The sequence below is a fragment of the Panulirus ornatus genome, chromosome 65, assembly GCF_036320965.1.
Source record: "Panulirus ornatus isolate Po-2019 chromosome 65, ASM3632096v1, whole genome shotgun sequence".
In the NCBI taxonomy this organism is placed as follows: domain Eukaryota; kingdom Metazoa; phylum Arthropoda; class Malacostraca; order Decapoda; family Palinuridae; genus Panulirus; species Panulirus ornatus.
The window spans coordinates 26,209,655-26,225,445 of record NC_092288.1 but is presented as its reverse complement, the minus strand read 5'-3'; the positions used below and the strand labels follow the sequence as shown (position 1 = coordinate 26,225,445).

General features: G+C 42.7%; 1 protein-coding gene and 1 long non-coding RNA gene across 2 annotated transcripts in view; one reads left to right on the top strand and one right to left on the bottom strand.

Annotated features, from left to right (window-relative positions):
- Positions 1-6,045, top strand: part of LOC139746435 (uncharacterized) — a 101,367-nt gene extending 95,322 nt beyond the window's left edge. Inside the window, exon 3 of the long non-coding RNA XR_011712154.1 lies at positions 5,448-6,045. This is a non-coding gene — a long non-coding RNA (uncharacterized lncRNA). The remainder of the gene's footprint in view (positions 1-5,447) is intronic.
- The window catches only part of LOC139746433 (uncharacterized), a 410,448-nt gene that overhangs the window by 84,601 nt on the left and 310,056 nt on the right, over positions 1-15,791 (bottom strand). The window lies entirely within an intron of this gene.

The window sequence follows — 15,791 nt, the reverse complement described above, 5'->3', positions numbered from 1 at the left end:
TTACCCTTGTCCAAGTATGAGGCCAGGCCACACACGGGCAGACCTGCCCCAGTGTGTGTGAGGCCAGGCCACACACGGGCAGACCTGCCCCAGTGTGTGTGAGGCCAGACCACGCACGTGCAGGACTGCCCCAGTGTGTGTGAGGCCAGACCACGCACGTGCAGGACTGTCCCAGTGTGTGTGAGGCCAGACCACGCACGTGCAGGACTGCCCCAGTGTGTGTGAGGCCAGACCACGCACGTGCAGGACTGCCCCAGTGTGTGTGAGGCCAGACCACGCACGTGCAGGACTGTCCCAGTGTGTGTGAGGCCAGACCACGCACGTGCAGGACTGCCCCAGTGTGTGTGAGGCCAGACCACGCACGTGCAGGACTGTCCCAGTGTGTGTGAGGCCAGACCACGCACGTGCAGGACTGCCCCAGTGTGTGTGAGGCACGTCAGAGGAGCCTCCACCAGGTGGGAGGAGGTGACCAGTGGAGTGCCACAGGGATGTGTTCTGGGTCTGTTGTTCTTCTTGATCTATGTGAAGGACTCACCACAAGGTGTGGACTCCTGCCCACCTGACGTGCCAGAAGGTGTGGACTCCTGCCCACCTGACGTGCCAGAAGGTGTGGACTCCTGCCTACCTGACGTGCCAGAAGGTGTGGACTCCTGCCTACCTGACGTGCCAGAAGGTGTGGACTCCTGCCTACCTGACGTGCCAGAAGGTGTGGACTCCTGCCTAACTGACGTGCCAGAAGGTGTGGACTCCTGCCATCCGGAATATGTTTGCAGATGATGCAGGGGTCATGAGGGGAGTGAGAAGAGGAAGATTGCAACTCTTTACAAGGGGACCTCGTCAAACTTCAAAGTCGGTGTGACACATGGTTGATGAAGTTCATCCCCAGAAAAAATAAAGTAATAATGTTTGATCACACTGATGAAAGGCCTCCATATGATTAACGTCTGGCAGGAAACAAGTTACAGGAATGTGAGTGTGTAAGACCTGTTTCCAGAGTCCCACATTAGGACAATAGTAACAAGACCAACTGTCTGTTAGCAAATATTAGAACAACATGTAAGTTTATGTATCCAGGAATCATTGAGCAAGCCGTTCATATCCTACGTAAAGCCAAAACCAGAATATACGTCTCAAGTTTGGTCACCTTACTTAAAGAACCAGAGAGAGTTCACAGAGAAGGACCAAAGGAGAGGAATAAAGATGGTACCAGAAGTGAGAGCCGAGTTACAATAAAGATGGTACCAAAAGTGAGAGCCGAGTTACAATAAAGATGGTACCAGAAGTGAGAGATGAGTTACAATAAAGATGGTACCAGAAGTGAGAGATGAGTTACAATAAAGATGGTACCAGAAGTGAGAGATGAGTTACAGCAAAACACTCGAGGCATTAAATATGCCGACCTTGGAAGCTTGAAGACTGATGGTGATTTGATCCCAACTTTTAAGTTTAGCAAACATTGATGACATAAACACATCAGTTCGTCGAGAGATGTTGGGACAGAACGACCAGAGAACATAACAAAATGAAGCAAGAAACTTGTTAAATATGTGAAGTAAGTTTAGAGTATAAGAATGGTACATGAATGGAACAGAATAACCAAGGACGAATAAAGCAGAAGACCTGAATATAAGCAGTTGTTTGATAGTAGATCAAGGTTCAAGAGAGAGTGACCCACGAGTGTCTGCCTCCCTCCCAACACAGTACAAATACGTATTAACACAACCACAGACGGACACACACACACAGACAGACACACACACAGACACAGAGAAACAGTTACACCATTATCCCTTCCCCACTCCCAACTTAAGACGATCAATATATCATATATACTCACAACATCAAGACATATATACTCACAACATCAAGACATATATACTCACAACATCAAGACATATATACTCACAACATCAAGACATATATACTCACAACATCAAGACATATATACGAGTAAATGTTATGTCAGAGATTTTCTAACAACACTACAATGGAATCAAAGGGTTGTGCACGTGCTCACACCACGGAGGCCGTGCACACTAGGTGCACGTGTCAAGAGCACACCAGGCTCTCTCTCTCTCTCTCTCTCTCTCTCTCTCTCTCTCTCTCTCTCTCTCTCTCTCTCTCTCTCTCTCTCTCTCTCTCTCATGAGGTCTTCCTTTCAATTAATAATTTCTTTTCCTCTTCTCTTTCTTCTCAGAGTTTCAGTTGTTTACCAGGTTGTCTGTGTACACACGTGACCTGTTTGTTTGTCTGTTGTTGCATCTTGCATCTCCACCTGATTGTATACATTGCTTTGTCTGCAGTTTTACGCGTGCGCGTTGGTTCATTTGTTTAGTTATCAGGGTCCGTATTTCATTTTGGAATTATATTCATAAATCATTTACAGCTTCTGGGAGAAGCACTTTCGTGTACATATTGGCTTATGTACCAGTTTTAGATTACCTTCATACACATCTCGCTCATGGGGGCGTTCAGGTAAATGAGTTTACATCCGGGACGTGTAGATGTCTGGTTGTTTACATCGGGACCTGTAGATGTCTGGTTGTTTACATCGGGACTTGTAGATGTCTGGTTGTTTACATCCGGGAACTGTAGATGTCTGGTTGTTTACATCCGGGACCTGTATATGTCTGGTTGTTTACATCCGGGAACTGTAGATGTCTGGTTGTTTACATCCGGGACCTGTATATGTCTGGTAGTTTACATCAGTTGAACATGATGACGTAGCTCATCTGTGTTTATAATGTATCCAAGATTGTCTTTGTTCTGGTTCCCCTTTCACTTGTAATCTGTTTCTTTGTTTATCTTTTCTCTTTGTTATTATCTGGTGTTCTCTAGTGTGTTCTTCCCCTGTCCCTCCAGCAGCTTCTCTCTCCTTCGCTCTCTCTCTCTCTCTCTCTCTCTCTCTCTCTCTCTCTCCTACTGTCCCACATCTACCTATTTCTTCTCAGAAACTTGGCACAGCTTTCCAAGTTTTCACATATTTTTCTTCTGTTTACGTATCTATTTTTGACGTTTGTGTGTGTGTGTGTGTGTGTGTGTGTGTGTGTGTGTGTGTGTGTGTGTATTCATACCATCCAGGGAGTGAGTTCTACACTTGTGGTTCCCCATCTCTTAACCTTTACCAACATGCAGACTTTCAGACTACAATCATCTGTCTATATTCACAATTGTCACTTTGTTTGTTCCATATTCAGCCACCGGCCGTCCACTACATGGTCATCACATCTTCAAGCATGTGTCTGGCCCAGTTCTGTAGTACAGTCCCTAACTGTTCCATCTTTATACCTTCTGAAAAACTGTTGACTGTTTACTGTCGACAGCTGCAAACTGCTTTAGAAAACTAAATGTTGTGATCAAGTCACCCTCTACTCATCTTTCTTCCATGGTGGACAACTTTATGGCCTCTCGCCGCTTATTGTAACTCGCAACTTTTAATCCAGTTACGATCATCGTTGCCTTCGTGTAGACCTTCCCAGCAAGTGTGGTGACCAAAGCTGTGATGCAGATTTTAGTTTTGACTTTAATGTATTTTCATCATCAATGTGTGACACAAGCTGTCTACATCCCTACCTATCTTGATGCAGTCCACGTCACTCTAGACTTCCTTCATGATCCTAGAACCTTGACTGAGCCTGGCTTGACCTGGCCTGGCCTGGACTGCCGTGACCTAGCCTGACCCGGTCTGACCTGGTCTGATCTGAAGTGAAAAGCCCATCAGTTCGGTTAGGACTTGGTCATAGTGACCTTCCCGTAAGGACGGTCGTCAGCCAATCCAGCGGACGTCTGGGGTCACCCTACCGGGCTCCTCCCTGACCAACTCCTGCAAGTTACGGTTAAGACTGACTTGGTGGGAGGGTCATGCCTGCACCGCTGGCACTCACGTAGCCAGGCAGGCTCACCATGGTCGCAGCCTCCCCTACTCTGATACCGTCATGGAGGCAGCCATCATCAGCTGACAGGAATCCTGACACTGAAGTCCTGGGCTGCTGACGGTGGCACCAGAGCTCCTGATCACCGCTGGAGCCACCTGGAGGTTCCTCCTGCAGACACCACCTGCTGACAGATCCCAATAGTGCTGATGGTGCTGCTGACGGTGCTGCTGACGGTGATGTTGTGTTAGTGTTGCATTACAACCTCACTCTGGCCTCGGAAGCTCCCACCTGTGGTGTGTACTGCACGTCTTCGTGTCCTCTCGTGCGTTTGTGTAACATCCAGTGAAGGATCGTCTTTCCTGAGTTTAGTGGGAACTGTCCAAGCGGGTCAGGAGGGTCCTGACACATCCTTGATCCTGGGATGAGTGACCAGGGAACTGCTCCAGTCCCAGCAGTCAGCAGTTGACCTCACCTTTGCCCTGCACCCAGACAGTGTGTGTGTGTGTGTGTGTGTGTGTGTGTATGTGTGTATAGATGATCCTGTGCTGATACAGAGACATTTAACAGAATACTTGGTATGTGGCTGACGTCAGTCCCAGATGAACCGAGAATAGTGCAGTCATGTAGGCGGACACCCGACGAGAACAGTCTTGTGCATCAAGCGCGACCAGCGGTCACCGTTTCCTGCCGGGCCTACCATCACTGTGAAGTCCTGTCGTCAGTACACACACACTCTCTCTCTCTCTCTCTCTCTCTCTCTCTCTCTCTCTCTCTCTCTCTCTCTCTCTCTCTCTCTGGCCATTTCTCACCCCTCTTATCGTCATCTCTCCCCTCACCACCTCACCGCTCTCCCTCTCTCACCATACAATCTCTCCTCTCACTATTGCCTCTACTCTCCCTTCCCCTCCCTCCCTCCCTGCTCCTCTCCCTCGCATGAGAGACATATTTCCCATATTTTCCCTGTATTTTATTCCCGCTGACCCGCCTATATATTGGCAACACTTGCTTTATAGTTCCTATATTTTCCTAGTATTTAGTCAGGCTCAATATTCTATAACCCAGGTCGTATCTTACTTATTCTCTTAGTATTTTATAATAGTCATTGTATGGTAAATTTTAGGTATTATTCTATATTTTCCAAATCGTGTGAGGAAAGACGAGTAAGTGAGAGGTATGATAGTAAGGAGAGTGTATACGACAGCTGAAGACGGTGGACTGAAATGGTCTGGACAGATGAAGAGAGCAGGGGAACAGAGATTGACTCAGGGGATATCAATATGTCAGAAGTTGAGGGTTGAAGGAGGGGATGACCAAGAAAAAATGGAAGGAAGGAGTGAAAGATGTAATCTATCAGGGCCTGAACATTCAGGAGGGTGAGAAGCGTGCACGGGATACAGGGAACTGGAGCGATGTGCTGTCAGTGGGCCACTACTATCATTACTACTACTCCTACTGCTACTACTACTGCTGCTACTACTACTGCTGCTGCTACTACTACTACTACTACTACTACTACTACTACTACTACTACTCTACTACAAGTATAATGCATCTGTCTACATTCCTTGCCAGCTTCTCTGCATTATAGTCAGCGCAGCCTCCCCAGCCCAGCCCTCCAACACAATCTATTCCCCTTCCGGCAACAGTGATACAGCAGCCTTGATGTATTTCCTACACTACCTTCCTGAGAGGGAGGGAGCGGCAGGGACCATGGACCACATCTGGCTGGAGGAAGCGGTGGACAAGAAGCCAGTGAGGCCTGGCGATGATGAGGCAGGCCAAGGTGTCCTGACGCCTTGTGAGAGGATGTGGCACGAAGTTGGGCGCAGGTTGTGAAGTTGCTGAGCGGCGGAGGGGGGGGGGGGTTCAGTGGCCAGTGGGGCTTAGAAACTGAAAGTGATATACATCTTTATATATACTACTCACGGTTTTTTATATACATAAGATTATATATATCAACAGCTGCATTACGTGTATGTCAGCCTTACAGGACTTAACTCGTTCGTCAACAGCTTTGATGATCGTGTGTGTGCGTTGGCGATATGTGCAGCGTTGTGGACCTCCGCTACGCTATCATATACACTGCTATCATATAGATTTTATCTGATCCATCTTATCCTATTTCGCCGCTGTCCATTAAGCCAGACTTTCTCTTCCATTTGAAAGGCTGCCTTGGTCGAGCCCATCGCTGAGAGCGGAAACCACCGGTGCCCCTCATGCTGTTCCCCCTCCAGCTGTTACCCCCATTCCTCTCACTTCTGCTGTCGCCAAAGTCCAGACTTGAGCTCTCCCTAACTCACTTCCTTGAGCACTTCAATTCTTCGCTTTGTTCTGATCACCAGCCCGGCTCTCATGGTGCGAGGTTCACTGGTGATGTCTCCTGCGTGACGCACCTCTGGTCCTCCTCCCTCAGGGATCTGGTCATATTGTTATGTCCCTCGACGTCTGCAGAGCAGACTTCCTCTCTCAAAGAATCAGGGTTACAGACACCTGCGAGTCGTTGAGTAATCAATAATCTATTTTTTCCTTTTCTTTGTTCTTTTCATCTGAGGTGACTTTTGTCTGAGGCATGACCCGCCTATGCGTGTCGCTCACGAAGAAAAAAAATTAACAAAATCACTGATTCCACAATCGACCACAGTCGATCACAATCGACCACAGTCCATCACAATCTACCACAGTCCATCACATTCGACCACAGTCCATCACATTCGACCACAGTCCATCACAATCGACCACAGTCGATCACAATCGACCACAGTCCATCACATTCGACCACAGTCGATCACATTCGACCACAGTCCATCACAATCGACCACAGTCCATCACAATCGACCACAGTCCATCACATTCGACCACAGTCCATCACATTCGACCACAGTCGTTTTCAGGAACATTTCTGTAGATCCATACGACGTGGACGCTGGATATCCTGAGTGGTGGTGTGGTATGATCATGTGTCTCGATGCTGGTGATGACGGCCTCGACCCAGCGAGAGCTCGTGTCTTCATCATGGTTGCTGACGTGAATGCTGACTGATGGTATTTGAGTCAGTACTGGGGTCAGAGGCCACCCTTTTGTTCACGTCTGGACGACCTGATCTGTTTTCATCGAACTTTTCTTTTCTCTCTCTAGTAATTAACAACCTCCTCTCTCTCTCTCTCTCTCTCTCTCTCTCTCTCTCTCTCTCTCTCTCTCTCTCTCTCTCTCTCTCTCCTAATTATCATTTTTTCTGATTTTGTATTTCGCATTTCCTTTACCCATGACTCTTCCCTTCAGCCAGCCAGCCAACTACTCAGCCAGCCAGCCAGTCAGCCACTCGGCCAGTACCAACAATACTGGTAAACAACCCCCCTCCCCCCCATCACCCTTGCCTTTATTACCCAGTTCATTTATCATGTGGATCATGTGACCTGCATGGTGGTCATGCAGGTCACATCACTTCCAGAAAAGTGTTTTTTGAGAGAAAAGTGTATTTGAGAAAAAGTTTTATTTTGAGAGAAAGTTATTTGAAAAGAGGTGTATGTGAAAAGGGGAAGTTTATTTTGGGGAGAAATTTGTTTTGTGAAGAAAAATTGTATTTTGAGAGAGATTTTTTTGGGGGAAAGAGGGGGTGAAATTTTGAGAAAAAGTGTTTGTGAAGGGGAAAATGTTTTTGAGAGAAAAGTGTTTTTAAAGAAAAGTTTTTTTGAGAGAAAAGTTTTATTTTGAGAAAAAGTGTATTTGAGAGAAAAGGTGAAATTGAAAGGAGGGTTTTTGAGAGAAAAAGTTTTATTTTGAGGAAAAAGTGTTTTTGGGGGGAGAAAAGTTTTAATTTTAAAGAAAAGGGTTTGTATTTAAGAAAAAGGTGTATTTGAGAGAAAATTTTATTTGAAGAGAGAGGGGTTATTTTGAGAGAAAAGTTTATTTGGGGAGAAAGTGTATTTGAGAGAGGGGTTTTATGTGAAAAGAAAAGTTTATTTGAGAGAAAGTGTTTGTGAGAAAAAATTTGGTATTTTGAGAGAGGTTTTAGGGGGAAAAGAAAATTGTTTTTTTTTTTAAAGAAAAGGTTTTATTTTTAGGGGAAAAAGTTTTATTTTGAGAGAAAAGTTTTTTGTAAGAGAAAAGTGTATGTAGAGAAAAGTGTATGGAGAGAAAAGTTTTATTTTAGAGAGGGGTGTATGTAAAGAGAGAGGGGGTTTTTTTGGAAAAGGTGTATGTGAGAGAAAAAGGGGTATTTTGAAGAGGGGTTTGGAGAAAGATTTGGTATGTGGGGAGAAAAAGTTATTTGAGAGAAAAGTGTTTTTTAAGGAGAAAAAGTTTTATTTTGAAAAGAAAAGTTTTATGTGGGAAAAAGTGTTTTAAAGGAGAGTGTTTTTTTTAAAAAGGGGTTTATTTGAGAGAAAAGTTTTTTTAAGAAAAGTGTATTTTTGAAGAAAAGGGGGTATGGGGAGAGAAAAGGGTTTGTTGTGAAGGGGGGGTTGGGGGGAATTTTTGTATGTGAAAGAAGTTTTTGTGAGAGAAAAGTGTATTTTTTGAAGGATTTTGTTTTTTGAGGGAGGGTGTATTTTGGAGAAAAAGTGTATGTGAAGAAGTGTATTTGAGAGAAAGTTTTTATTTTTGGGGGGAGATTTGTATGGGGAAAGAGTTATGTGAAGAAAATTTGTATTGAGAGAAAAATTTTAAAGTGAAAAAGAGGAAGTGAAATTTTTAGGGAGTGATGTGAGGGAAAAGTTTTTTATTTGAGAGAAAATTTTTGTTTTTTGGGGAGAAAGTGTTGTGAGAGAGAGGTATTTTTGGGGAGAAAAGTTTTATTTGAAGAAAAGTTTTATTTTAGAGAAAAGTGTATGTGAGAGAGAGTTTTTATTTTAAAGAAAAGTGTATGTGAAGAAAAAGGTGTATTTGAGAGAAAAGTTTTAATTTTAAGGGGAAAAAGTTTTTTATTTTAAAGAAGGTGTTTTAAAAAGGAAAAGTTTTAATTTTAAAGAAGTGTATTTTTAGAAAGGGGGTATTTTTAGAGAATTTGTTTTTAAGGAGATTTGTATGTGAGAGAAAAGTTTTATTTTTAGAGAAAAAGTTTTTATTTGAGAGAAAATTTGTATGTGGAAAAAATTTGGATTTTGAAGAAGTGTTTTTTAGAGAGAGTGAAATTGAGGGGGGTTTTATGTGAGAGAAAAAGTTATTTTGAGAAAAAGGGGTTTTATTTTTGAAAAGAAAAAGTGTATTTTGAGAGAAAAGTGTTGTGAAGAGAAAAGGGGTTTTTGGAGAGGGTATTTTGAGAGAAAAGTGTATTTTAAGAAAAATTTTTATTTGAGAGAAAAGTGTTTTTTGGGGAGAGAGGGGTGTTTTTTTGAGAGAAAGTTTTATTTGAAAGAAAGTTTTTATTTTAAAGAGAAAGTGTTTTTTGAGGGGGAAAAAGTTTTTATTTTGGGGAGAAAAGGTTTTTATTTTTAAGGAAAAAGTTATTTTGGGGAGAAAAGTTTATTGAAGAAATTTTAAATGGGGGGAGAAAAGTTTTATGGGAGAAAAAAGTTTTATTTTGAGAGAAAAGTTTTAAGGGTAAGAAAAAGTGTTTTTGAGAGAAGTTATGTGAGAGAGAGTTGTTTTTTAGAGAAAAGTTTTATTTTAGAAAAAAGTTTTTATTTTGAGAGAAAAGTTTTATGTGAAGAAAGGGGTATTTTAAAGGGGAAAAGTTTTTATTTTGAAGGGGAAGTGTTTTTTGAGAAAAAGTGTTTTTTGAAAGAAAGTGAAATGTGAGAGGGGGAATTTTTATTTTAAGAGAGTGTTTTTGTAAGAGAGATTTTATTTGGGGAAGGGTTTATTTTGGGGGAAAAGTGTTTTTAAAAAGAGAAAAAGGTTTTTTGTGAGAGGAGGGGGTATGTGAAGAGAAAAGGTGTATTTTGAGAGAAAAGTTTTATTTTTAAAAAGGGGTATTTGAGAGAAAATTGTATTTTGAGAGAGAGTTTTTAAAGAGGAGTTTTGGTGGGGGTTGAGGAGAAAAGGTGTATTTGGAGAAATTTTGTATTGAAGAAAGTTTTATTTTTAAAAGAAGTTTTATTTTAAAGAAAAGTGTTTTTTGAGAGAAAAGTGTATTTTTAAAGAGGAGTTATTTAAAGAAAGTTTTGTAGGAAAATTAAGAAATGTATTTTAAAGAGAAAGTTTTATTTGAAAGAGTGTATTTTGGGGGAAAAGTTTTAAATTAGAAATGTTTTGGGGAAAAATGTATTAGAGAATTGTATGTGAAGAGATTTGGTTTTTAGAGAAAAGTTTATGTGAAGAAAGTTTTAGTGAGAGGGGGAGGAAAAGGTGTTTTTTGAGAGAGGTGTATTTTAGAAAAGGTGTTTTTTAAAAAGTGTTGTGGGAAATTAGGAAAGGTTATTTTTGAAGAAGTTTTATTGAAGAATTTTTTGGGGAGAGATTTTTATTTGAAAGAAGTTTTTTTTGGAAAATTTTTGTTTTTGGAGAAGTTTTTTTAGAAGGGTTTGGGTGAAAAAAGTGTTTTGAGAGAAGAGGGGTTTTGAGAAAAAGGTGTTTTGAAGAAAATTTTGGGGTTGAAAGAAAAGGTATTTTGAGAAAAAAGTTATGTGAAAAAAAGTGTAGTAAAGAGAATTTTGTTGTAAAAAGAGGGGTATTTTAAAGAGAAAGTTTTATTTTGAGAAAAGTTTTTTGTGAAAGAAAAGTGTATGTGAGAGAGAGTGTTTTTTAAAAAAGGGGTAGGTAAAAGAAAAAGTTTATTTTGGAAAGTGATTTTGGGGGGTTAGGAAAGAAGGTGTTGTGAGAAAAGGTGTATGTGAGAAAAAGGAAGTGGGGAATTTTGAGGAGAAAGGGAGAGAGAGAGAAGGGTTATTTGAGGGGGGAAGGGGGTATTTTGAGAGAAAAAGTTTTATTTTTAAAAGAAAATTTTTTTGTGGGGAGAAAAGTTTTATTTTGGGGATGAGGAAAGGTTTTTTGTGAAAAAAAGAGTGTATTTTTGAGAGAAAAGTTTTATTTTAAGGAAAAAGTTTTTAGGGTTGGGGAGAAAATGTTTTAGAGGGATTTTGGGGTTGAGAAGAGTGTATGTGAGAGAAAAAGTTTTAATTTGAGAAAAATTTTTGAGAGAAAAGTTTTATTTGAGAAGAGTGTATTGGGGAGAAATTTTTAGGGTGAGAGAAAATTAGTGGGGGAAGTGTAGTAAGAAGGTGTATTTTTGAGAAAAATTTGTGGGGGTTTTGAGAGAAAAGTGATTGAGAGAAAAGTTTTATGTGAGAGAGGGGTTTGGGGAAATGTTTGAGAGAATTTTATGTGAAAGAATTTGTATTTAAGAGAAAAGTTTTTATTGAAAAGAATTTTGTATTTGAAGAAAATTTGTATGGGGAAGGAGAGAGTTTTATTGAGAGAAAAGTTTTATTTTGGGGAGAAATGTATTTTAAAGAGAAAGTTTTATTAAGAGAAAAGGGGTATTTAGAGAAAATGTATTTTAAAAAGAATTTGTATTTAAGAGGGGTTTTATTTTAGAGAAAAGTGTATTTAAAGAAAGTTTATTTTTGAGAAAAAAATTTGTATTTTAGAAAAGGTGTTTTGGAAAATTTTGTATTTTTAAAGAAGTTTTGGTAGAGAAGGGGTATTTGAAGAAAGTTTATTTTTGAGAGAATTTGGATTTTAAAAAGTTTATTTTAGAGAATGATTAAAGAGAAGTTTTTATGTGAAGAAAAATTTTATTTGGGGAGAAAGGGGTATTTTGAGAAGAATGTAAAGGGGGTTTGGGAGGAAGTGTATTTTAGGGGGAAAAAGTTTTATTTTAGAGAAAAATTGTTTTTTAGAAAAGGTTTTGGTGAAAAGAGGTGAAATTTTAAGGAAAGTTTTTTTGAGGGGAGAGTGTTTTTTGGAGAGAGGGGTATTTTAAAGAAAAAAGGGGTTTTTTTGAGAGAATTTGTTGTGAAAAAAAGGTTTTGTATTTTGAGAAAAGTTATGTAGAAGAGAAGTTGTTTTAAGAGGGGGGTTTGTATGTGAAAGAGACATAAAACTGTGCCTTATAGCTGGATGATATTGTCTGCCTCGCCATCCAGAAGTTACGATATATATTTACAAAAAAAAAATTATATATGAACTAATACATTTTTCCTTGTAATCGTATGTTTCAAAATACTGAAGAGAAATCATTGATATACGAGCAACTCTACATATGATTCTTCAACGTGTTTACCAAGATATATCCCCAAACCTAACTGGATTGCCACAAAACCACAATGTAAAAGAACAAGAATTTGTTGCCAGGAATCAGGCCATATTGGCAGGCGGAGCGCACAACAGAAAATGGATATGCCAACAAAAAACGGATTATCCTATTAAAAACGGAATACCCTAGAGAAAACGGAGGCTTGGACAGTAAATTGACAGCCCTTCTGAAAATTGCAAACCCAATATAGATAGAAATTAAAAGGACACTAAATGAAATAATAGAAAGCCTTTCTCAAAAGAAAACGGAGAACCAACAAAAGACAATATGACAATATATCTAACAGAAAACAGGTAAGATACAAAACGGAAAGATAGAAGAAATGCAGAAACAGATGCAAAGAGATGATTGATATATAATGGAGACTAAAGAAGTGTCCAGCAGAAAATGAAGCTGAAGAAAATGGAGAACCCAAAAAGAAAATTGAGATCCAAACAGAAAATGAGGAACGCAACAGGAAATAGCGCGGCCGGCAACACAATACTTCCTGTCCAAAAACGTTTAATGTGATGACTGACTGAAATGTCAACACAGTCTTCCTCGCCCCCCGCCACCACCTCTGTAATGTTCATCACCAGCAACACTGCTGCTGTAAACCTAGTCATTCTCTCTGGCTGTTGGATCATGATGGCCATGATGAAGACGTACTCTCACAGCTTGCCCGACGCCTGTCAACCGCTGTCATTCCCCATTAACCTCGTGTGACCTTGTAGAACCTCGCGTGACCTCGTGTGACCTTGTGTAACGTGATATGCTGAGGTATTAAGCTGGTACAGGACGCTGAATCTCGCAATGGGAGGTCTGTAACCTTCCATAGGCCCACTGTTACAGACTTGGTGGCCACGCCCACACAATTAACCCTCCCGGCATGGATGACGTGCGTCTTGATGGCTCTGTAGACACCGCGAAGCGCTTGTGTCTGGAAACAAAGGCCGTAACTAGTTACGAGAACGTCAGTTTCCGGTAACTAGAGCAACAAACGTTATCAAATGTAAGCTAAGTTAACCTCGAAATTGTACATGTCAGAAACATCATTTTTGGTGACCACTATCTACTTCCAGAGGTTCGAACCCAAGACGTTGGTTAGGTGGTAAGAACCCATGACCAACTGAGAGGATGGCTACTGGTGCTCTTCTTCATCAAGTTCATGATGATCTCAGATCTGAGCAAACATGATGATCTCAGATCTGAGCAAACATGAGCAGAGAAAAAAAATCTGTGGTGCGCCTTCCCGTATCTCTGGATGCCTCCCGCACTATGGACCAGGAACATGGCTGACCAGCAAACATTACCCTGCACAGCTGCTCTGTGATGTACATAACAGTACCTTGGTCAGATGTGACCCACCCCGCGGCCTCGTGCATCATACTCCATCATCGTCCTCACCACACAACACTGTGAGAGACCTCTCCTGCAGCGTCCTGCTCCAACTTGCAACACAAAAACGGAAAGAGTACCCAACACTCTAACCAGCAGACGAAAACTCTATCTACTCAGCAAACGAAAACTATAGCTTGCCTTGCTCTCCGATACGTTACAGGGAAACCTTGACCCAGATCGTTATGCAAATCATTAAAAACCCGACCCCCATCTCCTCCTGCTAACCACTTGTGCAACTGTTAAGAAGGAAACCGAAAAATCAGGAGGCAGAGCCGGGCAGACCGCCCTAACTGGAAGGTAAACACCAACACAAGATTCAAAAGGTGTATCCCCCAGGGGCTTAGCCAGCAATGTAAACACCGCCATTATCGACGTCCACACCCAGTCTACTGCTCTTCCTCCCTGCCTCTTGCGACCACCGCCGCTTGCGGCCCCGCTGCTGCTTGTGCCCCAGCTTCCAGCCCCATGGCTTGTCACCCCGCACCTTGTCGTCCCGTTGCTTGGGGCCCCGCTGTTCCCCTGCAACCCTCGCTGGTGTGTGTGTGTGTGTGTGATCATCGTGAGTGCTGGGGACTTGGGCTCAGGTGGGTGGGATGTGACCCCAGACAGGTGGGACTTGGTAACCTCGGGATCTCCACTCAGTGACCCGGGGGCTTATGTGACCTTTCTTAAAGACCTGATACCCCAATTAGGGACTCGGGACCCAATTTAGAGGCCTGAAGCCCACTTAGGGACCTGGATCCCCACTTAGGGACGTGGAATCCCACTTAGGGATCTGGAAGTCCACATTCGGAGAACTGGGAACGACCCTCGGGCCAGCAGGTCACCAGACAAGAGAGACACTCGCTCCCTGAGGTTGTGGCTACGAAGGTCCGGATCTGTCCTGGCATGAATCCCAGGGACCATGACAAACCGTCCAGGGACCATAACAAACCGTCCAGGGACCATAACAAACCGTCCAGAGACCAGTACAAACCGTCCAGGGACCAGCACAAACCGTCCAGGGACCAGCACAAACCGTCCAGAGACCAGTACAAACCGTCCAGGGACCAGTACAAACCGTCCAGGGACCATAACAAACCGTCCAGGGACCATAACAAACCGTCCGGGGACCAGCACAAACCGTCCAGGGACCAGTACAAACCGTCCTGGGACCAGCACAAGACTTTCCCATCTGACCTGAGGAAGGCAAGGCTCCCGTGTCTGTACTTGTGTGTGTGTGTGTGTGTGTGTGTGTGTGTGTGTGTGTGTGTGTGTACCCTCCCAGACAGGCAGGAATCAGCTGGATTTGCTGGTCAACACATATACATTATTTACGAATCTTACAAATGGTTTCTGTTTACCAGTACACAGATGTGGCCCAGAAACAGCTTCCCGAAGGACAATTTTCTCTTGTTTTGTAAAATCTTGTTATTAACAAGATGTAAACTATTTTCCTCTCCTCGCATTCCCTTCCATCTTGACTTCAACAACGAGCAGTACAATAGTGAGGTTCAGCGGTACAGTAACGCAGTTTCCAACTACATTTCTTTGTAGCTCTGACTCGCTTCTTATCAGTCAGGATCACAACTGAAGGTTGTGATAACGTAAACTCGATGCTCATAATCTTATCCTCCATACTATCATGGTTACGTCACAATGTATACAGTGTCACCGCTTGTCTTACGTGGGATGATGTGTGACGCTGCAGGTAACGACTCGTTGTCAACTGAGTCGTATGTAAAGTTGCCTCACGAGGGCATCTCTGATGTGGGTCTTCCCTCCAGGTACGACCTCAGCCACTCACCTCGTGAGCTGTACCTCCCGACCCACGTCAGCAAGACCCCTGACACACGCCTCCTCCTCCTCACCACTCCTGCTGTGTGAGGTGAACCTCACTCCTCTGAAAACCTCCAGACTCATTATCTCATTCCTTCTTGTACTCACCACCTCTCCCTCCTCCTCTCATCACAGTATGCAAAGTGGAAATATTCTCATCAAAAGTGAGAATAATTTGAAACTTAAGTATATCACATGAGAGTAGTTCCCAACCCATGGCCAGGCTTCAGTGGGCCCCCACCAGCCCATGTTCTTTAACCCTGTCATTTTCACGAGAAATTCCCTGCAATGTTGCAAGTTGCAAGGCTGGGGAGGATCTGCAGTACGTGTGAGGAACTGATCACAGGAACGACTGGCTACTGGCAACCTCATCAGGGAGGCGTTCTCTGGCAGTCTACCTTCCTGTCACGTGCATCTGTGTCTCGGTTCGAGCCCCACCCGACACCCAGGCAAGGGGACCAGCTTGCAGGGAGGGACGCAATCTCGCTTACCACTGGTGTACTCCTCCCTCCCTACACTGCCCT